Source organism: Petaurus breviceps, unplaced genomic scaffold (assembly GCF_028583685.1).
Source record: "Petaurus breviceps papuanus isolate PSGF00001 unplaced genomic scaffold, PetGlider_PUasm1.0 90775, whole genome shotgun sequence".
Taxonomy (NCBI): Eukaryota; Metazoa; Chordata; class Mammalia; order Diprotodontia; family Petauridae; genus Petaurus; species Petaurus breviceps.
In genome coordinates, this window is record NW_027187342.1 from 11,346,447 (window position 1) to 11,372,415 (window position 25,969).

The window sequence follows — 25,969 nt, forward strand, 5'->3', positions numbered from 1 at the left end:
AGGAAGGAAGGAAGGAAGGAAGGAAGGAAGGAAGGAAGGAAGGAAGGGAGGGAGGGAGGGAGGGAGGGAAGGAGGAAAGGAGGGAGGGAGGGAAGAAGCTGCATTGCCAACTGGAACTGGCCAGTTGGGTCATATCACCATGACTTCAGACTTAGAAGGTCTATCCAGTAGGGCATCTATATGCATGTTAACATTCTCAGTCTGATAACATACAGAAAACTCCTAATTGGCTAACATTGTTACCTACCATCTATGGAACATGGCATGCAGATTAGTATTTTTCTTTTTTTTTCTTTTTTGGAGGGGTAATTGGGGTTAAGTGACTTGCCCAAGGTCACATGGCTAATAAGGGTTAAGTGTCTGAGGCCCAATTTGAACTCAGTTCCTCCTGACTCCAGGGCTGGTGCTCTATTCACTGTGCCACCTAGCCACCCCCAGATTAGCATTTTTCAAACTATATCAGAAGACTGGTGTCTATCCAAACTTGAAGTTGAAATCCATACTCAAAGTTTTGGAATTAATCAATAACAGCCCCCTTCAAAGTCAAGAACTACAAATTGGAAATAGAATAATAAGTTACACTGCTTGTGAGCTCTCTACTAGCAAATACAGTAAGCTTCTGATGGCCATGGCTCTGCTGCAATCAGGTCTTCTAAGTTAGTACCCATGTGTAACACAAATGTGCTTACATTCACAAGAGCCAACATTGGGCCCTTTTTGAGGTAGTCTATCAAATCCTTGTAGGCCTGCTAACATTTCTATTCACAGTAATTTCAAGTGGTTCCAGATATATACTTTTCACCCTTTTACTTCCAGTCCTCCTAGATCATTTATCCACAAGATTTTTTTTTTAAAGCAATCGGGGTTAAGTAACTTGCTCAAGGTTACATGGCCAGTTATTTCTGGGTGTGGTGCTGAGCATCTGAGCCCAGATTTATATCCACAAGATTTTTGATAAATTTTGCAATTATGATATAGTTCTTTTTGTTGTTCAGTTGTGTCTGACTCTTGATGACCCATTTGGGGTTTTCTTGGCAAAGGTATTGGAATGGTTTGCCATTTCCTTCTCCAGATCATTTTTACAGATGAGGAAACTGAGGCAAACAGGGTTAAGTGATTGTCCAGGGTCACATACCTAGTAAGTGTCTGAGGCCAGATTTGAACTCAGGAAGATGAGTCTTCCTGACTCCAGGCCCAACACTCTATATACTGTGCCACCTAATTTCCTAGCTTCTTTCTCTACCGTCAGCTTAATCTCATCATCTTCCATGGGTTCAATTATCACCTAAAATTCCCTGTTCCAAAATGAGGGGAAGAAAAAAGATTGCTTCTTCAAAGAATAAAACAATAGTAAGTACCCTATACAATAATATTTTTGAAAAACATACCCTAAACATTTCTATTTACAGAATGCTAGACTGTAAGGGTAATTTCAGGTAAATAGAAAAATCTTAATGCAGTTGCTTCTCTCTTTGTATAGCCACTAACTGCAATTTTATCTGAATAGCTCACTGACAATCACCTTGTTCCTTTGGGGCTGGGATGTGTCTGGTATGATGCCCAATGTGCTGTTGGTGCTCAAATCATAATAGAAGCAACCACAACAACTCCCAGGTTACTGCATACAAAATTATCTAATACGAAAGCATTGCATAGCTAAGAGATAATAATATTAAAAGTTGTATTTGAACAATTCATTTTAAAATAAACAAGAAGAGGATTCATGTCCATATTTACCAGTACTAAAGACTTCAATTGTATATGATTCCAAATTTTCATAGTTAGAAAATATATAAAATAAAAAGGAGACAGTCATCTTTATTTTTTTAAATGTTTGTCAGTGGAATAGGAGTAAATTTTGCATCTCTTTATTAGCCTCCTATTGGGTTTCTGGAGTGAGAAGAGGCAAATATGCAAAGGAAAAGATCTATCTGCTCTTAAGAAAATAAGCTATAACAATAATTGTTCAAGAAAGATAAAAAGCTTTTTTTTTTTTGGAGGGCAATTGGGGTTAAGTGACTTGCCCAAAGTCACACGGCTAGTAATTGTGTCAAGTGTCTGAGACTGGATTTGAACTCAGGGCCTCCTGACTCCAGGACTGGTACTCTATTCACTGTGCCACCTAGCCATCCCGATAAAAAGCTTTTTAAAAGCTCAATATGCACACTTCAATAAGGTAATATTTAAGTTACATAAGGAATTTCATTAAAGTATAACATTCACAAACAAGTTCTACATTTATAAGTTCAATACTGATTAATTCCAGAAATACAGCATGGGTAAATAAAGGATAGAGTTTTTATTTTTATATGGCTTGCACATCTTTTAGTATAAAATTTTACAAATTTTGTCACTTTATTAAAGAAACAGTAAGTCTGGGGCAGATTCATTTGATAACAGAAAAACACTTAAATAATATCAGGGAAAAGGGGTAACCAGAACAGAAAATCTCAGACCAGAAAATAAAATCTATTCAATTACAGGTCTACAGAATCTCATACTGATTCCATCCTGACGAAACCAAACATGCTATTTAAAACTGACTGGAGTTAACAACAAGTACACACCTAGCCCTAGGTGGAGAAGATTTATATATATTTAAGAATAAAATGAAAGTCAATGAATCCCATCTACATTTTTTCACTGATTACTATATAACAATATAGTAGAAAGAGTAGTTGATTTGGATTCAGAAGACTTTGATAGGAATCCCAGCTCTGCTGTTTACTAGCTATACTTCATTTTTTTCTTTAATGAAATAAGAGTATAAGATAAAGAATTCCTATTCCTTGTATCTATGACCTATGGATAGATGTCAAAAGGTTCATAAAGACAGATGAGAAAAAATTATATTTTTATTTTTACTAATCTCTAATTGAAATCTAGCATTTTCTTCAATTACTAATGTAAGCAGCAAACCATTATTCTCAGAAGGGTTCTATAGGCTTCACTAGACTGAAAAAAGGGACCATAATAGGCAAAAAGTTAAGAACCCCTGTATTAATTAGATGACCTCTAAAGTATCTTCCAGCTTTAAATCTATGGTTCTAATTGGGTGAAATTTTCTAACAAGAATGTGATAAAATAATTAATGTTAAATGTAAGAGGTTTGGGAAAGGTGATGGAGACTGGCAAGGAGTCAGTTTAATGACTAAAGCTAAGTCACCTAGAAGTGGCAAGGAAATACCAAAAGAATGGTGAAAAGGATTGATGCCTTAAATCTTATGTTTATAAACGAGAACAAAAATTCAATGTATACTGCCTTAAATAATCCTCAGAGAAGGATCTTAAATTTTAATAACTGTAAATTCTTAAGTCATGAATATCATATTTATTCCTTACTTTATCATTTTCATATCAAAAGTCCATATGACAGGTTGCTGCACATTACAGGAAGGGAACTACTTTTCTAAGCAGGATTTCTGATCCATAAAGGTTGAGGGAGTGAGAAGCAGGAGAGGATTTGAAAGGGAAAAGGTCACAAAACTTAGATAATTTCATTTAATTAGCTTTTAATTTTTTCTCTACAAACACAAAAGTTTTTCCACTCATCTTCTGATTCAATTAAGAACAAAGAATATAAAATTCTAATCAGTAAATGCAGCAAACAATAATTTTCAGCCAAGGAGAAAGACTGAGTGAGGGGATGGAGGAAAAAGAGTGAAATGTGCATGTCTTTTACTTTCTCATTTGTCCTTGCCTCCAATACATGCAAAAACAATATACATACAAACATAAACCATAAGATACACTAACTTAATAAATGCTTGTTGACTGACCCTTACCCTCCAACTCTTCTCTTCCTCTTACAAGGCATCATAGGAGTTGTGTTCACATGCTCTTTTCCATGATTATCCCCAGGTTCCCAATATGTACTGGTTGGTTCTCTGCTATAATGAGCACTGCTCTGGCAGCAAGGGTCAAGAGATTAAACAATTCTTAAAGTGTAAGTGATGGGTAGTAAGTCGGAGATACAGGAGAACTAAGTGAACCTGTGTGAACAGACAATGGTCAAATACCAGTTATCAAATACTGGTTTCTTCATCTGGGAATGGTGGAATTACTTCTATCTTTCCCGAGGAAAAATGAAAGAATTAACTAAGATTCAGCAGCATGGCCTTAGCACTCCCTGGAGGATGGGGGTATTATTTATTCTAACCTGCCACTGAAACACACTCAGAGATACCTAATTATATTTCTATTGACAAATCAGTAACCTCATTGATATGAATATGTGCCCTTCCAATAATGTACACTATAACACTTACATATTATCTCATCCTATCTAACTCTTGCCCACATGCTCTTGTAATTCCACTATGAGTGATCCAACTCAATACACTAGGGTCTTCTTCTAGTTCTGTTGCATAGATATCTATCTATTGCATAGATACCAATAGCACCTAAGAGTAACCCACTGGTAATCCCCTTGCTACATGACAGTCCCACCTTCTTTTCTTATCACAAATTTCTGATGATAACCTTTAAATAATTTCTCTTATACAATTTAATTGGTAATTTGTTGCAACCTACTTATGCATACCATGTATTTCTTCAATGCCTATTGTAATGACTACAAACTTGAAATCTTATAATGATTTAATCATCATCTCTAGCTGATAACACTCAGATCTATGTATCCAGCCCTAGTATCTCCTCAGCTTCAGTCACTCATCTGCCTAATGCACATTCCAAATAGGATATCCTGTAGGCATCTCAAGGTCAGCATATTCAGAAAGAATTCATTATTTTTCCTCCCTACCAAAGCCCTCTTTCTTCCGCACTTCCCTATTACTGTCAGGGATACCACCATTCTACCAGGTTTTTAAACCCATGTCATCCTCAACTCATCACTCAATCATCCCATATAATTGTTGCCCAATCTTGCTGTTATTATCACAACAACTCTTGAATTCATTCCCTTCTCTCTATTCCCATGGTCATCATCTCAATTCAGGCAATACTTGTCTGGATTATTTCAATAGCCTTCTAATTAGTCTGCTTGCCTGCCTATGCCCTTGCCAAATCCATTCTCCATAAAGCTGCCCAATTTCCCTAAGGTGTAGGTCTGACCATATCACACCCTTACTCAATGAATTCCAATGCTCCTCCCTCCTATTAATTCTAGAATCAAATATAAACTGCTCTGTTTAACATTTAAGACTCTTTACAACCAGGTCCCATCCTACCTTTCCAGTCTTATTCCCTCCCTAGTTGAATTTCCAATTGAAGAAGAGGTTTTGAATGCCATTAGGCTCCTTCCATGTGGCAAAGCACCTGGTGCTGATTCTATTCCAATTGAGATTGACCAGGTAGGGGGTCCATTGTTCATACAAAAGCTGACTGAAATTTTCTAGGTTATATGGCAAGAGGTTATCCCCCAGGAGTTCAAGGATGCCTCTTATTGTCCATCTCTATAAAGGTAAAGGAAATAGACTACCCTATGACAATCACAGGGGGTCTTTCTCTTGGTTATTGCTGGCAAGATTCTTGCCAGAGTCCTCCTTAATAGGTTGATCCTTCACCTGGAAGATGGTCATCTACCTGAGAGCCTCTGTGGCTTCAAAAAGGGCCGGAGAATAGCTGATATGGTGTTTGCTACCAAAAGACTCAGAAAAAATGCCAGGAGCAGAACAGAGGTCTGTACACAATGCTTATTGATCTGTCCAAGGCTTTTGATACTGTCAGTCATGAGGTTTACGGAAAATTATGTCAAAATTTGGTTGCCCAGAGAAGTTCATCAGCATTGTGCATCAGTTTCATGAGGGCATGCTTGCCCAGTTTCTGGATAAAGGACAATGCTCTCGTGCCTTCCCAGTCACCAATGGAGTGCCATAAGGCTGTGTTTTTGTCCCCATGCATTTTACCATGATATTTTCAGCTATGTTGTCAAATGTTTTCAATAAGGATAAACATGGCATCAAGGTCAGCTACTGCACTGATGGTAAATTCTTCAACTTGAAAACGCTACAAGCCAAGACCAAAATGGAGGGAGCATCAGTGCATGATTTTCTGTTTGCTGATGATTGGGCACTCAATGCAACCTCTGAAGCTAAGATGCAACATAGAATGGATCAATTCTCTGCTGCTTATGCCAATTTTGGCCTAACAATTAACATCAAGAAAACACAGGTGCTCCATCAGCCACCACCACACCATCCACACATGGAACCATCAGTTAAAGCAAATGAAGAAATTTTGAATACTGTGGATAAGTTCACTTACCTTGGCAGTATACTTTCCAGGGATGTACACACTGATAATGAGGTTGACACAAGCATTGCCAGAGTCAGCTCAATGTTTGTGAGGCTTCGAAGGAAAGTGTGGGAGAGAAGAGGTATTAGACTGACTACCAAACTGAAGGTCTACAGTGCTGTTGTGCTGACCTCATTGTTGTATGCCTGTGAAATCTTGAAAGTATACCAGCACCATGCCAAGAAACTGAATCGCTTCCATTTGAATTGTCTGCCAAGCATTCAAACTCTACTGTAGAGAGTGCAATTCCAATGGGCTGGCTACACTGTTCAAATGCAAAACATATCATTGCCAAAAAGACTCTTTTATGGAGAATGCACACAGGGAAAGTGCTCACATGGTGGTCAGAAAAAGTGATACTCTCAAGGTCTCTCAAGAACTTTGGGAAAAGTACTTTGAAAAAAAGAACTTTGGAATTGATTATGACATGGAGACACCAGCACAGGACCACCCAGCATGGCATGCCCTCATCAGAGAAGGTACTCCACTCTTTGAGCAAAGTGGAATTGAAGTAGCCCAAAAGAAATGTGAGATGTGCATATTTAGAGAATCCACCCTAAAAGTTCACATGGACTATTTGTGCCCAACCTGTTGTGGAGCATTCTGAGTTCAGATTGGTCTGATCAGTCAGAGTCGGATACACTGTAATTTAACTCTAACACAGTGATGTCATTTTGTTCCTCTTCAAGAACAAAGGATAACAACCAACCATAATGCACAAGAGTGCTCATGAACAAAAATACATTAGATGGAGGACAGGGGAAGAGACATGCACATTTGGATGCAATAAGAAGGCACAGAGTGATGAAAAGAAAGAGGTACTAAGAAAATACAAAGGCTCTCATGAAGAAACATTTTAATTTCTTGTTTTTTTTAGGATACTTCAGTCAAAGACAATATTACTTCATTTTCATGACTATAGGCATAAATGAAGATATGGGCTCCTGGTTAGCTTCATTTGGTTATCCAGGAAAGTAAGTTGCAAGTTGGTGGCTTCCTACTTCCAAAAGCAAAAAATGACCTGTTTAGTTTGGGGAGGTGCAGATTTTGGCATCCTATATAATTCTAGGCATGTAGTAGACATTGGATTCTAGTAATATAGCTATTACAGTATCTGTGTGAGTCATACAGGTTTGCTGGACCCCCAGCCCAGAAGCAAAGCTTCATATACCTGACCTTTCACCTCCTGAACTCAACTCAGGACCTGAACATTAGGCATCTCTAGGATCCAACATTTTACAACTGCCACTAGACTCCTCACCTCTAGCACGAGAACTCTAAACACTAGACCCCTTAACTCCAGGAGGAGTTTCCAACAATTGACCCTCATCTCAGCAACCCAATCTAGGATGAAAGACTCAGATACCAGAATCTTGACACTAATAACTTATCTTTAGAAAGAGTGAATAATGCCAAGTCAAATCATCCTTATTCTTCAGCATTTGAAACCTACTGTTCATAGGACTCTTGAGGATGTGAGCACAATTAAAACACATCAAATAACCTAGGACTAATGAATTACCATCTCTTCCTACCTCAGTCCCAATGAAACAGCATCCCTTCCCTGAACCATTTCCCACTCTCTCCATTTTAGCCCTCCTTCTTCTACCTAGCCTTACTTTTTCCAAGTCCCAACCACTTACATCTGCCCCTCCTCCCCATCTCCATCATGTCTCCTGGAATATTTATTCTAACATTAATCTTCATCTTAGACCTCTTCCTTTAGTATTAGTTACACTTTGTCTTTCCCAGAGACCCTCCCAGTCTCAGACTCCAGAAAACATTACATTCTTAAAAATGTATTTCTTTATTTTTAGTTTTCAACATTCACTTTTATAAGATTTTGAGTTCTAAAATTCCCCTCTCTCTCTTCTCTCCCTCCCTCCCCAAGATGACAGGCAATCTGATATAGGCTACACCTATACAACCTGTACAATCATATTAAAACATTTCCACATTAGTCAGGTTGTGAAAGAAGAATCAGAACAAAAGGCAAAAACTAAGAGAAAGAAAAAACAGAAAACAAAAAGAAAGGGAAAATTGTATACTTCAATCTGCATTCAGACTCCATAATTCTTTCTCTGGATGTGGACAATATTTTCCATCATGAGTCTTTAGGAATTGTCTTAGATCTCTATGTCTAACAAAGTTGGTCATCACACAATGTTGCTGTTACTGTATACAATGTTCTCCTAATTCTGCTCACCTCAGTTCATGCAGGTCTTTCCAAGTTTTCCTGAAATCTGCAGGCTTACCATTTCTTATGAAACAACAGTATGCCATTACATTCATATACCACAACTTCTTCAGTCATTCCCCAATAGATGAGCATTGCCTCAATTTCCAATTCTTTGCTACCACAAAAAGAGCTGCTATAAATATTTTTGTACATGTGGGCCCTTTTCCCTTTGTTATTCTCTTTGGGATATAGACCTAGTATTGCTGGATCAAAGGGTATGCACAGTTTTATATCCCCTTGGGCACAGCTCCAAACTGCTTTCCAGAATGGTTGGAGCAGTTCACAACCCTACCAACAATGCATTAGTGTTCCAATTTTTCCACATCTTCTCCAACATTTATCATTATTCTGTTTAAGGCACTACTTTCTTAACTAGCCTTTCCAATATTGGTTATATCTTCTCTCATCTCTGACATTGGACTCCTAGAGAGGAAGATGGCATATTCCTTGCTTCACCACGTCACTTCATCATCAGTCAACAACCTCTCATTCTGTGAGGTTCACTCCCTGCAGACAGATCACTTGATCTGTTGGTAGTTGGTAGTTATTTACTGACTCCTTAGTGATTTTCTCTCCTTTCTCAAGGAGTTCAAAACCTGGTTTGCAGTCTTCCTCTCAACTCCAATTCTTGCCCTTACATTTGGGTACGTCAACATACAAGTTTAGAGTGCCTCAAATCAATCAATTAATCAATCATTCAATAAGCATTTAATAAGAACTTCGTATGTGCCCAGCACCATATTGGGCAATTAGGGATTCAAAGACAAAAATAAAATAAGACCATGCCTCACAAGGTGCTTACATTCTCTTAGGAATGACAGCATGCATATTAAGTACATTCAAAATATTACAATGTAAAATTATTTGGAGAGGGAGGTCACTAATGGCTAAGTGTATCAAGAAGGGCTGAAGGTATCACAGAAACAAAGTTTTAAAGGAAACAAGATTCTAAGGGACAAAAGACTGGGAGGGTGAAGTGAAAGGTCAACCAGTATAAAAGCACAGAGATAGGAAATAGTGTCTCTGTGAGAAACATAAAGAAAGACAGGCTGAACTATGGAATGCATCAAGGGAAGTAATATATAAGAACTATGGAATAGTAAGTGCAAGAAGGGAAGTAATGGATAATAACTTTGGAAAGGGAGGTTGGGTCTAGATTGTGAAGAGTTTTTTTTTTTTTTTAACAGCACTGTGCAGTTTTATTAACCATTCAAGTACAGTAGTATCTGGAAAGACCAGGACAAAGGTCAGGTTTCAAAAGTGAACAGACAGATATATTCAGCATCTAACAGTTGTAAAGAAGCATACTACAGATTCCTTGCACAAACATATTTTCACAGAGCCAATATAGTACTAGCCATTAACCCAGCACCGAGCATACTGGAATAGAAAAGATGCAACAAGAAAAATAGCTATGTTAGAAAGACTTCAATACTTTAGAAAAAGAGCAAAACACTTGTAGTTTCTCCCCCTTTGACCTCCAAACAACATCTGAATGGTTCAGATCTACCTAGCAGCTCTACATCAGTTTCTAGAATATTTGTCAGGAGGAATAAAATAAAAGTGACACTGGCCAGTTCAGTCTTTGGATGCTTGGGAGGGGGAGAAGCTGGCTCTTGGCCAGCTAGTCAGCTCCATTCTCATCGGGTGGGTCTTTGGACTCTCTGTTTTTCCGCACCTCCTCCATGTGCTTGTCCTTCTCCCGCAAGCATTGCAAGCATTCCAGCTTAGCAGCCATTTGTGCCTCTCGGTTCTCTTGTTAGCTTCCATTTTGTGGGTCAGTTTTTCTTCCGCCATTTTACTAAAGTTGCTATTTTCTTCAATTGCTTTCTGAAGCACCTCCTTCTCATGCTCCCGCTTCTCAGCTAGCTGCTTCAAGACTTCAGCTTCATGAGACTTGCGTCTTTCTTCTGCAGCTTCTAGTTTCTTCTGAATTTCTTCCAGGGCGAGATCTTTCTTCTTTGGAGGTGTAATGGGAATGCAAATTTGGAATATCTTCCTTGCCCCTAGGCTAAAGTGCACCTGAAGCCTGGGGTGGGAGGCTTGTTTTTCAGTAGATACTTCTTGATTGGCCAGTGGGTCCAGAAGGTTGTTACATTCTCTGAGCCAGGAGAAGGCTATATAAGCCCTGATGTGTAGCTTTGTTTTGGGGGCTCACTTTGAGAAGTGTTCTGTGATTTGATCTGTATTCTGGGAAGCCTTTGTCCAGGGCCTCCCTGGCTTTGAAAAACCCAGATGTGGAAACCCAGATGTTGACTGGGTATGGATGTAATGGTTGGACAGTTTGGAAATCTGTCTACTTGATCTGTTTCTGTCTTGATAATTCTGCCTGTATACTTTGAAGTTCAGGGTGCTGACCTTTTCCTCTGAACAAGGTAAACGATATATGTCTGTCTGATTAAAGTAAGCTTGTTAACCCATTTTGAGTTGCTTTCCTTTAACAAAGCAGATCCAAGAACCTGTGGTGGAAGCAACCCTGAGGACGCTTGGGGTGCTTGCCACTACAGGAGGGGAAAGGGGAAATTCTGGAACTGCTTCTTTTGAACGAGGACTAAGTATCAGTTCAAATGCCTGCCCAGAGGCATGCTTTTCTAGTTCTTTCACCTGGATATCAGAAGAAGCCATGGTGAATAGAAGACAAGAGACTGGCAGTGTACTCTAGACAATCCACACGGTGGAGAAACCCTGCTCGATCTGAGCCGCCCGGCCACACTCTGTAAAGAGTTTTTAACAACTAAACAAAGAAGCCGATATTTGATCCTAGAGGCACTAAGGAATTTGGGTTAAGTGGTTGATTGAAGTGGTAAGATTTGCTCTTTAGGAAAATTACTTTAGCAGCTGTGTGAAGTGTGAATTGGAGAGAGGAGAATCTTGAGGCAGTGAGACAAACAGGCTGCTGCAGTAGTCTAGGCAAGAGTGGTAAAAGTCTAAACTAGAGTACTGGCTGTCTAAGTAGATATCACAGATGTTTTAGAGACAAAAATCACATGATTTAGCAAGTAAGTGGATACGTGGGATAAGTGAAGTTGATGATGGCAGTATGGTTATGACCTAGGTAACTGGAAGGATGGTAGTATCCTCAAGAGAAATAATTAAGTTCAGAAATAGTTGGGGGATGATGGAGGCAGGGGAAATAGCAAACTCAATTATGGACAGGTTTGAAACGCCTATAGGATATGCGGTTTAAATATTAACTAGAGATGCGGAGGCAAGATGGCAGAGTAGAAGCAGGACTTCTGCAGGGCTCCAGCTTCCACCTACCTCAATCCATGTAAAAGGGGACTCTAAACAAACTTTGGAGCTGCAGAACCCACAAAATGACACAGAGAAGCTAACCTCCTGCTGAGGAATGCCTGGCAGGAATTGGCCAGTGCAGTACTCTGGGAGCCCAGCAAACCCAGGCCCTCATGAGCCAGAGGCTTTAGCCCCAGGGTGGGCCTGACCAGCCGCTGGCTGTAGGGACTCCAGATCACCAGCAGCTGTGGCCATTTCCAAATTCACCAACACATAGATGCGAAGGACAAAGTGAGAGGTCAGTGCAGTGCGGACTTTGGGACCAGTAGTTGGGAATGCACCAGCTTTTGCCCCCAGGCCAAGAAGCTGCTGAGATGCTGCACTGGCACCATGTTGGAGCTTCAGCTCCTGGCCTGCAGAGTGTAGGGGGACCAAGCGACCAGTCTGAGGGGTAATCACTCTTGCTTTAACCTGCTTGGATCTGGATTGCGGTCTAGGGTGGAGGTCCTGGGATGTGTGACCAGCTTGCCAGAGGGTGTGGAGACCTCAGAGAGGGCACCCAACCTATACCTCTGGCAGCTGAGAAAACCCCAGCATTTAGGAGGAAAGCTCCCCTGTCTGGTGGCAGAGTCCTACTGTGGCAAAAAGCCCAGTGAATGAGGGACGACATGACCAGACAAAGGAAGCAAAACAAACAGAAGACTCCAACATTAGACTCCTATTTTGGGGACAAAAAGGAGCAAAGCATGGAACAGGAGGAAGACAGCAAAGTCAGAACTCCTGCACCAAAAGCTTCAAAGGAAAATACAAGCTGGTTACAGCCCATAGAGGACCTTAAGAAGCAGATAAGAGAAGTGGAGGAAAAATTGGGAAGAGAAATGAGAACAATGAAAGAAAATTGAGAAATGAGAGTCAACAGCCTGACTGAGGAAAATCATACCTTAAAAAACAGATTAACTCAATTGGCAAAAGAGGCTAAAAAAGGCAATGAGGAAAGGAATGCCTTGAAAAGCCGAATTTGCCAGATGGAAAAAGAATCTCAAAAGCTCAATGAGGAGAACGATTCCCTAGGATTTAGATTGGAGCAAAGGGAAGCTAGTGGCTTTAAGAGAAATCAAGATGATGTTAAACAGATCCAAACAAATTAAAGAATAGAAGGAAATGTGAAATATCTCATGGGAAAAATCACTGACCTGGAAATTAGATCCAGGAGAGATAATTTAAAAAATTATTGGACTATGTAAAAGCCATAATATTAGGGAAAGAACCTAAACATCATTGTCCAAGAAATTCTGAAGAAAAATTGCCCTGATGTTTTAGAACCAGAAGGCAAAACAGAGGTTCAAAGGATCTACCAATCACTTCCTGAAAAAGATCCCCAAAAGAAAACTCCTAGGAATATTATAGCCAGGTTCTGGAATTCCCAGATCAAGGAGAGAATATTATGAGCAGCCAGGAAGAAACAATTTGAATGTTGTGGAAACACAATCAGGATAACACAGAATCTGGCAGCTTCTACAATCAGGGATCGAAGGGCCTGGCATAGGATATTCTGGAGGGCAGAGGAGCTGGGATTAAAACCAAGAATCACCTACCCAGCAAAACTGAGTATCATGTTTCAGGGGAAAATATGATCATTCAGTGGAATAGAGGACTTTCAAGCATTCTTAATGAAAAAACCAGAGTTGAATAGAAAATCTGACATCCAGATACAAGAAGCAAGAGAAGCTTGAGAAGGTAAACAGGGAAAAGAAATCATAAGCCACTGATAAAATTGAACTATTAACATTCCTACATGGAAAAACGATAATTGTAATTGATGAAACTTTTCTCAGTATGAAAATAGTTGAAGGGAATAGAAATACATATATATATAAATACATATATATTTTGGAGGTTATATGGACGTATGAATACATGTGTGAAGATGTGTATATATGCTTACAGGTATACATGGATAGAGGGCACAGGACCAATTTAATAGGAAGGGATGATACTTAAAAGGGAAAGTTAAGAGGTGAGAGAAGAATACAATGAGAGGAGATGGAGAGAGACAGAATGGGGTAAACTATCTCATAAAGAAGAGGCAAGGGATAAGGGTTACAATGGAGGGGAAGGATAGTAAGGCAAAAGGGAATGGGTCAACCTTATTCTCACTGAATTTGGCTCAGGGAGGGAATGAAATACACACTAAATAGGATATCTCACCCTACAGGAGAGTAGGGAGAAGGGGATGAGAGGGGAGGATGATGGAAAGGAGGGCAGGCTGGGGGGGAGGGAAGTTGGAAGCACTCACTTTTGAAAAGGGACGGGATCAAAGTAGAGAATAGAACAAGTGGGTGGTGGCATAGGAGGGAGAGAAATATAGTCAGTCTTACAATATATCTCCTATGTTAATGTTTTGCATTAGCTACACATATACAACCTATACTGAACTACTGCGTATCTTCCCAGTAAGAGTGGGTGACAAGGGAGGAAGGGAACGAATCTGGAATTCAAAGTTTTAAAATCAAATGTCTAAAATTATATATATATATATATATATATATATATACTATTATTAATTCTATTTTACATGTAATTAGGAAAGAAGATATACAGGCACTAGGGCACAGAGATCCACCATGCCCTACTGGAAAAGTCTAAGGGGGTATGGGAGAAGATATGGGAGGGAGCAGATTGGAGGAGGGGATATCCTGTGGGACTGCTATTCTGGGGTGGTGGGTAGGAGAGAAACAGGGAGAAAATTTGATGTAAATCAGAAGTTAATAAAGCATTTGAAAAATGAAAAAAAATATTAACTAGACCAGTGATGATATGTGGGTAGAGTTCAAGAAAGAAACAAGGGCTAGAGATACATATTTGGGTGTAATATGCATAGAAATGATAATTAAACCCTTAGAGTATGATGAGATCACCAAGTCAGAGTGTACAGTGATAACAGAAGACCTAACACAGAGTTTTATGGGAAAGCTAAGCAGTGCAGTAGATAGAGTACTAGGCCTGGGATCAGAACCTAAGTTCAAATCAGGTCTCAAATACTTGCTAGTTGTGTGACCCTGGGCAAGTCACTTAACCTATTAACCTTATTTATAGATAAGTTTCCTTATCTATAAAATGAGTTGGAGAAAGAAATGGCAAACCATTCCAGTATCTTTGCCAAAAAAACTCCAAATAGGATCATGAAGAGTTGAACACAACTGAAACAGCTAAACAGCAACAACAATGCCCAAACACCTTGGCTTCCAAGTTCCTCAGTCTCAGTTCTCATGACTATACCTCAGTCATGCACAGGGATGATCACATTCTTGAACTCATCATTGTCCACAAATATTCTGTTCTCATAATTAAGAATTCTGAAGTTCTTATATTAGCCTCTTATTAATAATAATAATTAATTATTAGCCTGCTATTAATTCAACTTATCCACATGCCTTATCCCTCTTAAGATTATTCTTCTCCCCTTCAACCTCTAATCTCGCTATCCTCAATGTTCCCCGAGACTATTACTCTTGCTCTGGCTTCAATTTCTGCCCTTTCCAGTTGTGACCCTTAAGCTATCAAGTTCAACTTTAAACTATCTTTTTCCTATCACTGTACTCTTTGGTAACCCAACACTGAATTATTCTTACCATTTCTTTCCTCTACTCCTACTCATGTTACTGAACAGAGACAAACTCATGCAACCATGCTGACTTGGTCTGCTATAAATGTTTGTTCTCTAATCTAACCTAGCCCTCACTGCAACAAGGCAGCCCATTTACTCCTCCAAAACTGATTCTCTATCACACTCCCCACAGGGACTGTTCTTAACTTTCTCCTCAAGCTTCCCAGAGTATCTCCCCCTATCCTCACAGTTGAGCATCTTACCTTATACTTCACTGAGCAAAATTATTGTCTACTGTTCAACATCTCAAAATTCTTACTATTGTCTTCCAAAAAGATGGTCCTTCTCCCACAAGCTAATTTCTATTTTTGCACTCTCATCTTCTTTCCCCCAGTCTCTTCTAGCAGAATAGGTATTTTCAAATATTGAAGGCCAAAGCAACTTATTTCCATTTCCTCTTTTTTCTCCACTAGATCACAATAAAAAGCACTGGTATTATTTACAAAATTGTTGCAATCAATTTAGTCTTATTTCTTTCTATGCCCTTAAAAATAACAGCCCTTATATTCAATGATACTGAATAATTGCCTCTGTCAGCATTCTCTCTGTCTCTGTCTCTCTGTCTCTCCTATCCATTCATCATCACATTATATTTATATTATCTACATGTTGACATATGCATTTAAGTATAACTCTAAATTTAGTCACAAAAATTGTCCTTAAAATAACAAAACCATTCCAAAAGTATGTGTGCCTGTTGGGTTTTAATATAATAATTCTTAGGGTCTAAAGATGGTCTACTACCGGATCAGGTCATTTCTCAAGCAAATTCCAAAGCAAGATTCACTACAATGAAAACTTGTGTCCCCTAAAAACTCAAACCTGAGAGGTTCCCAAAGAGTTAAGCAGACCCCAGTCATCATAGAAATATTTAGTTAATATATAAAATGTTGTGCAAAGGTTATAATTCTTAAAAAATCCCCTATTATTTTTTAAAAATTGTGGTATGTAAAAGATATCAAAAATCTATAAGCACATACACAGCACTGATTTTTACTATTAACCAAAATTTACTACCATAGCATGCATACACAAAAAAAATAAATCCTAAATGTAAGCAAGAATGTCAACCTAAAAAAAAAAATCAAACATGCCTACTTTATTATTCAAAAAACTTCTAGCAAAGCATCCATATACAATTTGATAATTTGGCAAAATTGTAACAAGAAACAAAGAAACTAAGAAAGTCATTACATTTCAACAGTTTAGATGACTGCCTCTAAGCTTATTAGGAGTAAAATCTGACAGTTGGACCATTCTTATACCAGTGAGGCAGACTCAGACTTCTGACACACACAAAAATTGAAAGAAAAAAGATGTAGTGTTTGGGAATAAGGGAAGAGAAAATGAACCACAAATATACCTTAGCTCTCAAAAGCATAATTGGCTCACAAGGGCAACTACATGCTAAGGTGCAACCATTATGTAGCTCACATAACTGGAAATTCATGCTCTACTCTTTAAATTGGCTTAGAAAGGAGCATCTGTAGCACTTTAATTAATTAGAGCAATTGACATACCTTAAAAGTAAATGCACATATCTGAAATAATGTAATGTAAGTAGTACTTGTAAGCCAATATTAATCCAAGTTTAACCTAAATGTAACAAAATGTACATTAGTATACTTGGACTACAAGGAGACAATTTGATATAACAACTTAAACTTGTACACCTATACTCACTATACTGAAATTGAAATGCTCTCAATATTTTAGGTTAAAATATTTATTTTATGTGCAGATAACTAATTATATTTATGATTCTGATGTACAAATAACATTTTAAAAAGAGTTATAATTTAAAATTAAAACTATGCCTCCATTATATTAGCAAGGATTTAAAAGCAACACATAGCTGTGATAAAGGTCTCATCTCTCATGAACTTTAACCAATTCCCCATTTTCCATATTTCACTGTAGAAGATTAAAAATTAAAAAAAAAAACAAAGTCATGGTCTTCAGAAAACCAATATTCCCAAGGTCATTAAATTTCTATGAAATCACATAAAATAAATTTTACAATAAAAAATAATTTGAGAGCAGCTATAATGTTTAAATTGGAGATAAAAAGTATATTCATGTTTCATAAGGAGAAAACCTAAAATGTTCACTTTTTCCTTTATTGAAATTAATAACTTTTAATAAATACCTCTTGTTTTAATATCTTCAGATTTGCTAATGTATCCTTCTCCTCACCCCCTACCACAGAACCATTCCTTGTAACAAAAAAAAAAAAAAGGAAGGAAGGAAAAGAAAACAGCGCAGCAAAGCTAACCAACACACTGAAAAGTCGGAAATCTCTGTAGCATTCCACAACCAGAGTCCTCCATCAGAAGTGAGGGGGTCAAATCCTATTATTATAATTTCACAGCATTCAGTTTCTATCAATTGGTTGTTGCTATTATTTCCACGTATAGTGTTGTAGTCATTGTGTATGTTGTTTTCTTGATTATGGTTCATCTTAACATCAGTTCTTATAAGTTTGCCCCACTTCATTGTATTTATCATATTGATCATTTTGTATAGTATAGTAATATTTCATTACATTCATACTTCAATAAACCAATCAATAAATATTTATTAAGCACCTACTCTGAGCCAGGCACTGTGCTAAGCACTGAGAATACAAAAAGAGGCAAAAGACAGTCCCTGCCCTGAAAGAACTTACACAGAGGCAACACATAGATAGATAGACAGACAGGCAGACAGACAGACAGACAGATAGATAGATAGATGGACAGACTGATCTACATATCCACATATCTATCTCTCAATCTATATCAAGCTATATACAATATAAATAAGAAATAATTTATAGAGGGAGGGCACTAGAATTAAACAAGGTTGAAAGGCTTCTAGTTGGGACTAAAAGGTAACCAGGGAAGCCAGAAGGCAAAGATGAGGAAGAGTATTCCAGGCAAAAGGAACAACCAGAGAAAAAGTCCACAGCAGAGAGACTGAGTGTCTTGTTCCTAGAAAAACTAGGAGGCAAGGTCACTGAATATAAAAATAAGTAATGGGTTGTTGTTGTTCAGTCCTTTCTGTTATATCTGACTCTCTGTAACCCCATTTGTGGTTTTCTTGCCAAGGATACTAGAGTAGTTTGCCATTTCCTTCTCCAACTCATTTTACAGATGAGGAAACTGAGGCAAACAGTGTTAAGTGACTTGCCTAGAGTCACACAGCAAGTAAATGAGGCCAGATTTGAACTCAGGAAGATGAGTTTTCCTTATTCCAAGTCCAGGTCTCTATCCACTGTGCTATCTAGCTGTCCACATAGTTGGAAGTAATATGCAAAAACTGTTAGGGGAGGAGAGGACTAGGTTATGAAGGACTTTAAATGACAAATAGGACATTATATATTTGATCCTGGAGGACACAGGGAACCATTGGAGTTTACTGAGGGTAAGTGAGGGGAGGGGGTTGACATGATCAGACCTGCACTTTAGGAAAAAATCACTTTAGAGGCTGAATGGAAGATGGAGTGGAGTAGGGAGAGACTTGAGGCAGGAAAACCCATCAGCAAGCTATTACAATAATCTAGGCATTGTGATTAGGGCCTACACTAATGTGGTGGCAGTGTCAGCAGAGAGGAAAGGCATATTAGAGAGATGTTGCAAAGAGATGTTGAAATCAACAGGTCTTGACAACAGACTGGATAAGGGGAAATAACTTTTTAACTCATTAGGACCTTTAGATAGAGCAGTTTCAGTGGAATGATATGGTTGGAAGAGTTAAGAAGAGATAGGAAAGAAAGTAAAGGCACCTATTGAAGACGGCCTTTTTAGTTCAGCTACAAAGGGCAGAAGAAATACAGAATGATAGTGGGAATAGAAGGACTAAGTGAGGGTTTTTTCAGTATGGAAGAGACAAGGGGCACATGCCTCTAGCACATGAAGGGTTTGCTGTTAGCTATAGAATCTATGGGACAGAAGGTATGGATATTCTGGTTACATTTTTCAAATAATTCTAAATTAATTTCCAGAATAGTTGGACCAATTCCAAGATCCATCAACTAAGCACTAGTGTGCCTGTCTCCCCACAACTCTCTTCAACATTAGCTATAATCATCTTTTGTAATCTTTGCCAATTTTCTGGGTAAAAGATAAAACCTCAATATAGTTCTGATTTCCATTTCTCTTATTATCAATATATGCATCATTTTTTCATATTGTTATTAATAGTTTAACATTCTTTTGAGAACTAATTATTCAAATCTTTGACCACATCTGTTGGGGAATATAACTTTTGATTTTGTACATTTCCATTAGTTGTCTATTACCAAAGATATGTGATATAAAGATTTCCCCACCCCAATATGCCACCTATCTTGATATCCTAATTATAATGAAGCTTGTCATTTCTACCTTTACAATATCTCTCATACATTTCCCTTTTTCCTCCACTCTCAAAGCCTCTAAACTAGCAAATTACTTCTTCCTCATTTCTCACATGTACTGTTTTAGTAGCCTTCTAATTGGTTTCCCTGTCTCAAGTCTCTCGCTTCTCTAATAAACCCTCCTTTCGGATGCCAGAGTAATTTTCCTAAAGTGTACTTCTGACCATGTCACAAACACCACCACCACCACTTAATAAACTCCAATGTCCCCCTATTACTTCCAGGATCAAACATGGACTCTTCTGTTTGGCATCTAAAACTCTTCATAACTTGACCCCTTAGTACTTTTCTAACCTGACACTTTACTCTTCTCCATATACTCTATGAAAAAGCTACAAAGGATACTCCATCTCTTGTCTCCATGCTTCTTCACTGGCTGTACATGCTGAGAGTGTTCTTCCTCCTCGCCTCTTAGTTTTCCTGGCTACTTTGAAGATTAACTCAAGTCCTATTTTCTACAGGAGGACTTTCTTATTCCCCCTAGATACTAGTGGTTTTCCATCTAAGATTATATTTTATCTTGTATATGCCAAATTATTTGCATACATGGTCTTTCTTCATCAGAATGTTGGCTCCTTGAGGACAGGACCTATTTATGCCTTTCTGTGTATCCCCATATCTAGTATAGTGCCTTAACATACATTAAGCCCTTAAATTCTTCTTTAATGACTGATATAAAATTATAATAATAAAAATTCTATCGTGTAAATTTCTAACAAAGAGCTAAAATTGCCGGTTCATATTGCAAATTGTGTATTTCTTCAGAATAGTAAAGACCACAGTAAAACACAAACTTTTTTTTAATTTTTTTAAACATTTGTTTTTAAAACTTCGATTTCCAGATTCTTTCCCTTCTTCCCTCCTCACCCACCCCCATCAGGAAGATAAACAATTCAATATAGGTTGTACATGTGTAGTTACGCAAAATGTTTCCATAGTAGTTATATTGTGAAAGGCTAACCACATTTCCCTCCATCCTATCCTGGCCCCCATCCATTTCATTCTCTACCTTGACCCTGCAACTTTTCAAACATATGTGCTTCTAACTACCCTCTCCCCCAACTTGTCCTCCCCTCCATCATCTTGATTTCTCATAAAGTCATTAGCTTCCATTTGCTCCAATCTAATTTTGAAGGAATCATTCTCTTCAGTGAGTTTTTGAAATTCCTTTTCCATCTGGCCAATTCAACTTTTTAAGACATTCTTCTCCTCATTGGCTTTTTGGGACTCTTTTGCCATTTGAGTTAAGTCTATTTTTTAAGGTGTTATTTTCTTCAGTATTTTGGCGGGGTCTCCTTTAGCAGGCTGTTGACTCTCTTTTCATAATTTTCTTGCATCATTCTCATTTCTCTTCCAAACTTTTCCTCTACTTACTTGATTTTCAAAATCCTTCTTGAGCTCCTCCATGACCTGTAACCAATTCTTGTTTTTTTTGGAAGCTTTTGATGCAGGAGTTTTGATTTCATTGACTTCTCCTGGTTACATGTTTTGATCCTTTTTGTCCCCAAAAAAGGATTCTATGGTCTGATTGTGTTTCCTCTGCTTGCTCATCTTGTCAGTCAATTACTTGACTTTTGAGCTCTTTGCCACTGTAGAACTCTACTTCCAGAGTGCAGATAGCTGTGTCCCAAATCATTGGGGTTTTCATAGCTGCTGGAGCTATGAGGAGGGTGCCCTCTCTACAGACATCCCAAGTTCTGGCACACTGCCACATACCCCAGGACCACCACCCAAGACAGCAACCCAGATCCAAGCAGGTCAAGCAAGAGCAATTACCTTTTGAATGGTCACTTGGTCCCCCTCCGATCTACAGAACAGAAGCTCCAGAGGCAGCCACCCAGCAGCAGCTGCTGCCATGCCTCTGCCACCTCTTACCCCGGGGGGGAGGGGGGGGGCTTGACCACACTCTTCCATCACCAGGTTCCAACAGAGTTCCCCACTGACCTTTCACTTTCTTTTTGGTGTTTACAGGTTGAGAAGTCCAGAAACAGCTGCTGGTGATTGACTCTGCTGAAGTCTGCTCCAGCCTGTTTGTGCCATGGGTTGGGGTCACCCTAGGTCTGGTCATGGGCAGTTCATGTGGGACTGCACACAGCTCCCAGCTTGGTAAGACAGACCCTTCCCTTAGGCCTGCCAGGCTGCCTTTAGCCAGAGATTTGTTTCTCTCTGTCACTTTGTGGGTTCTATAGCTCTAAAATTTAAACTGTTTAAAGTCATATTTTACAGGTATTGGAGGTGGATAGAGACAGAGCCCAGTGGAGTTCCTGTTTTTACTCTGCCATCTTGGCTCTGTCCCCCAAAACACAAACTTTTTAACTGAAACAATATGAAGGCACAGCCAAGCATGATTTTTTAAAAGTTAATTTTGGTACTGAACTTACAAATAAAAAATTAGAAATGTTGAACCAGATACTATTATATCATAAACCTGTCTCATTTTAAACTAAAGCAATATAAAAATAATTTATTCAAGTATAATTGATTTTATCTTATAAAAAATTGTCTTAGAATCCAAAACAAACATAGACTGCCACAAAATACCTTCCCCAAAATGAATCAAATCCAAATTTCCAAGACTGTCCAAGAGTGGAACAAGACTGGTCTACCTGAAAGCTGTATAACCAGCATTAAAATTACATTATTATATACTAAGATAACTTAATATTTGGTTACTAAGATACTTGGAAGCAGTGTAGTTTATTGTAATAATCACCATGACTGAGCATTTGGAGATCCTTGTTCTGACTCTGCCAAGCTGTGTGACCTTGGGCAGGCAAGCCATTTAACTTGGGTCTTCATTTTCTCATCCTTAAGTGAAGCAATTAGACTAGACTAGATGATTTCTAATATTACTTTCTGCTTTAAAATTCCGTGATTCCAATATTTCAGTAAAATAGCAAATTAAATCTTAAGGAAAAAGAATATGTGAATGTTACAAAGTTATTCTGCAAAGTAGCAATACAAGGATTAAGGTTTTCTGATGTTAAAATATTGATAACAATACTTTCATACTAGACTGGGTAGTGAAAACAAATATATGTACATGTATAATATGTAATTATACATATACTTCCTTAATTGTGTTCTCTATGATGCATAGTTTTATAAGATATTTTAGTTATATGTGCATCTCATTAGATACTTTTAAAATAAAATCCTGTGCTGATTAGTTAATACCTTTAAAGTAGAATACTAACAATATTTATGATAAAATAGCAATTTAAATTATGGAATAACAGTAGTGTCTATAAAAATAGAATGCTAAGTTATTTTTTTAGTAAAATGATAAAAGGCATTGAAATTATTTTTAACTAATGATTGTTAAATCAGTTGTTACATGATATAAATACTAAACTAATAAACAGAATAAAATCTTTAGCAATTTTTTTCACCAAGTATGGTGAATCTGAAATACAAGAATTCAATTTTCTTCCAAAGGTGTGGTTTTTCAAAGCACAGCCAACCACCTACACAGGTAGGTGAGGCAGACCTTTGCAGCAGAAGTCATCCTTGGACCATATTTTGACATTTTTGCCAACCTGACAAACCACTCTGTTTGCTTTCCTCTGCCAATATTAATCAAGTCAAGTGGCAGATACTCTTATTTATTTCTTTCAATGTCACAAGACCAAGTTATGCCAGGGCAAAGTTCAAAAAGCAGTAATTCATGTTACTGCTATGAATGCACCATATATTTAAATACTAACATTATTTAAAAGATTGGCCAAAATCTGTTTAATAGAAACTATAAATCCAAGCTAGCAGTAGGAAAGTTGAAATGCTAAATACAAATCTTCTTGCTACATTATTTTCAAATTTTTATTTTATAAGGTGGTATAACATAAGTCAAAGGAGATCCTTGAAAAGACATGTGAAATACAATTAAACAGCTAGGGTGTGTACACAGATTTCTCTACCAGCTTAAAAATTCTTGTTTTCTAAATCTATATTAGTGCTATTTTGCAGACAACAGTCTAATGATGTTTCTGATTTTGTGTAGGTGTTTGGATAAAGTTGGATACTGACCAGTTTTGTGTATGCTGAAAGGCACCAAACTGGAACACTGTATTCTGCACTTGGATAGGAGATGTGTAGTGGGTTGGAAGATGTATGCATTGGCACTCCATGCTGAGCCAGTAAGCTTACTTTAAAAGGTTATTGTGACTGAAAAGGTTATTTTGTGTCTTGACTTTGGCAGCTGTCTTCTTTAAATGCTCATGAAGCGTCAGTCTGATCCAGTCACACCTATGTATACCTAGAGTAGCTCATGTTTCAGGCACTGCCCATCATTTTTACATTCTGTACTTTGAAACAGAAAGCACTTAGCCCCTGAAATATACTTGTTATTTTGGGGGTCACTAAGGCATCAGATTCCAAAACATTCAGGTGAGAAAAAGTGGATTTATAATAAATAGCTAGTCTCTTTTATGTAAATTGAATATAACCATATGAACACCCTCCAAAGTTCTTTATCTAGTGTATATGCTTTCTTTGTTCCCAATGTATACTTTGAATCACCCTCTACAAGGTGCAATCTCTAACAATGAAGGTCTTTAACAAGTCTCTGGCCAGTGGTGGTAGCCAGTATGATTTCAAACAGGTTGGATACCTTTCTTGTTACTTGTTCCAGTCAATTTTAATGCCCACTCTCTTCCATCCTGCCAGTGGATCAAAGATGCATGATAAGAGGGCCTACAGGTTTGGGTGCACACAAGTCAACAATCACTGATGGCTTTGCTCTGACTGTTCAGTCTGATCAGTCATAGGGGCATTAACCATGCACAAATTTGCTGCATTTGACAAATACAACTTCCTATAGTAAATTATATCTAAGAATACCTAGAACAATGTGAAACATAAAGTAGACCAATAATAGGTTTTTGATGATTAAGTGATTAAAGATAGCCACAGTTTAAGAAAGGGAAGTTTTGTTACAGACCAGGAACATTAAGAGTTAACATTTTGCCCATCATGACTAATTGGACTTTATTATTCTTTTGCGGATAAAACAGAATGGTTGAAAAATAGTATACAAAATGTTTTAATCTTCTCTTCTGAATTAAAACCAACATTTGTTTTCCCCAACTGTACTAAAACAAAATGACTAATTGTGAGTATTTCTCACCACAAGTAGGTTAAAGTAAGAATGCAGGGGTGGCTAGGTGGCGCAGTGAGCAAACCGTTGCCCTGGAGTCAGGAGTTCAGGCCTCAGACACTTAACACCCACACACACAAAAAAAAAAACTAGCCCTGTAACCTTGGGCAAGTTACTTAAGCCCAATTGCCCTCCAAAAGGCAAAAAAAAAAAAAAGTAAGAATGCAATTTATATAGTAAACCTGAATGTCAGACTTTTAGGAAGTCATTCAGGGTTTCTTCACTTTCTTTTAAAGTCAGATTTTTATAACAGAGAAATCCTTAATAAGTATTCTACCCTAACTGAAACAGTAATAACTGACATAATCCTATTGACAAAGTTTGGTTTTTAAGAAGAATGATTCACAAACACACTTTTGGGAATGGTACTGACACCAAACAGACAAAATTTAGTTAGGGGAAAAAAAGCCCTCCAAATATTTAGTTTTAAAGCTAATACAAGCATTTTCTCTCAGAACTATATTATAGTAAGGGGAAAAACCTACACCAAATCCTAAAAGTACTCCATTTCACTTGCCTAAGCATTTCCATCAATGTCACTGAAATAAGGATCCATCCCATGGAGCACTAAGTTAGTACACATGCCTGCTGAAAAGCAGCCATGAGACAACCATATATATCAACAAAGAGCTTAGGACAGTGATCCTCTGTTAAAAAAAGAACATATACACACGCATATATACATACATATGTGTGTTTGTAAACACACCCGAGCACAAGGAAACAATTCCAAACCATAAACATTAAAAACAAAAAAGCAAACAAAAAGATTTCCTAAGAGAAAAACTGAACTCTCATAAAAACAGAATGAGTTTCCCTAAGTGACCTTCTCTTTCTAAAATACACTTAATATTTTGATGTAATGAAACCAGCAAAAAAAAAAAAATCACGACCTTACAGAGTTCCTACTTAAACATTAGCCAGTGTTCTGTGAACCGTTTTATATTAAAATTGGATAGTTCTAAACATCACACATACAAAAAGTATTGTTTGACATAGTGCCATTTTGATGATAAATTG

The 25,969-nt window shown here is 37.8% G+C and overlaps 1 protein-coding gene, 1 long non-coding RNA gene and 1 pseudogene across 8 annotated transcripts in view; 1 reads left to right on the forward strand and 2 right to left on the reverse strand.

The window, feature by feature from the left end:
* The window catches only part of EHBP1 (EH domain binding protein 1), a 422,755-nt gene that overhangs the window by 261,005 nt on the left and 135,781 nt on the right, over positions 1 to 25,969 (reverse strand). The window lies entirely within an intron of this gene.
* Positions 9,649 to 11,138, forward strand: LOC138146866 (uncharacterized). The gene is made up of 3 exons (XR_011164622.1): positions 9,649 to 9,910; positions 10,302 to 10,461; positions 11,005 to 11,138. It is a non-coding gene; the product is annotated as an uncharacterized lncRNA (long non-coding RNA).
* Positions 9,986 to 11,119, reverse strand: LOC138146865 (stathmin-like; annotated as a pseudogene).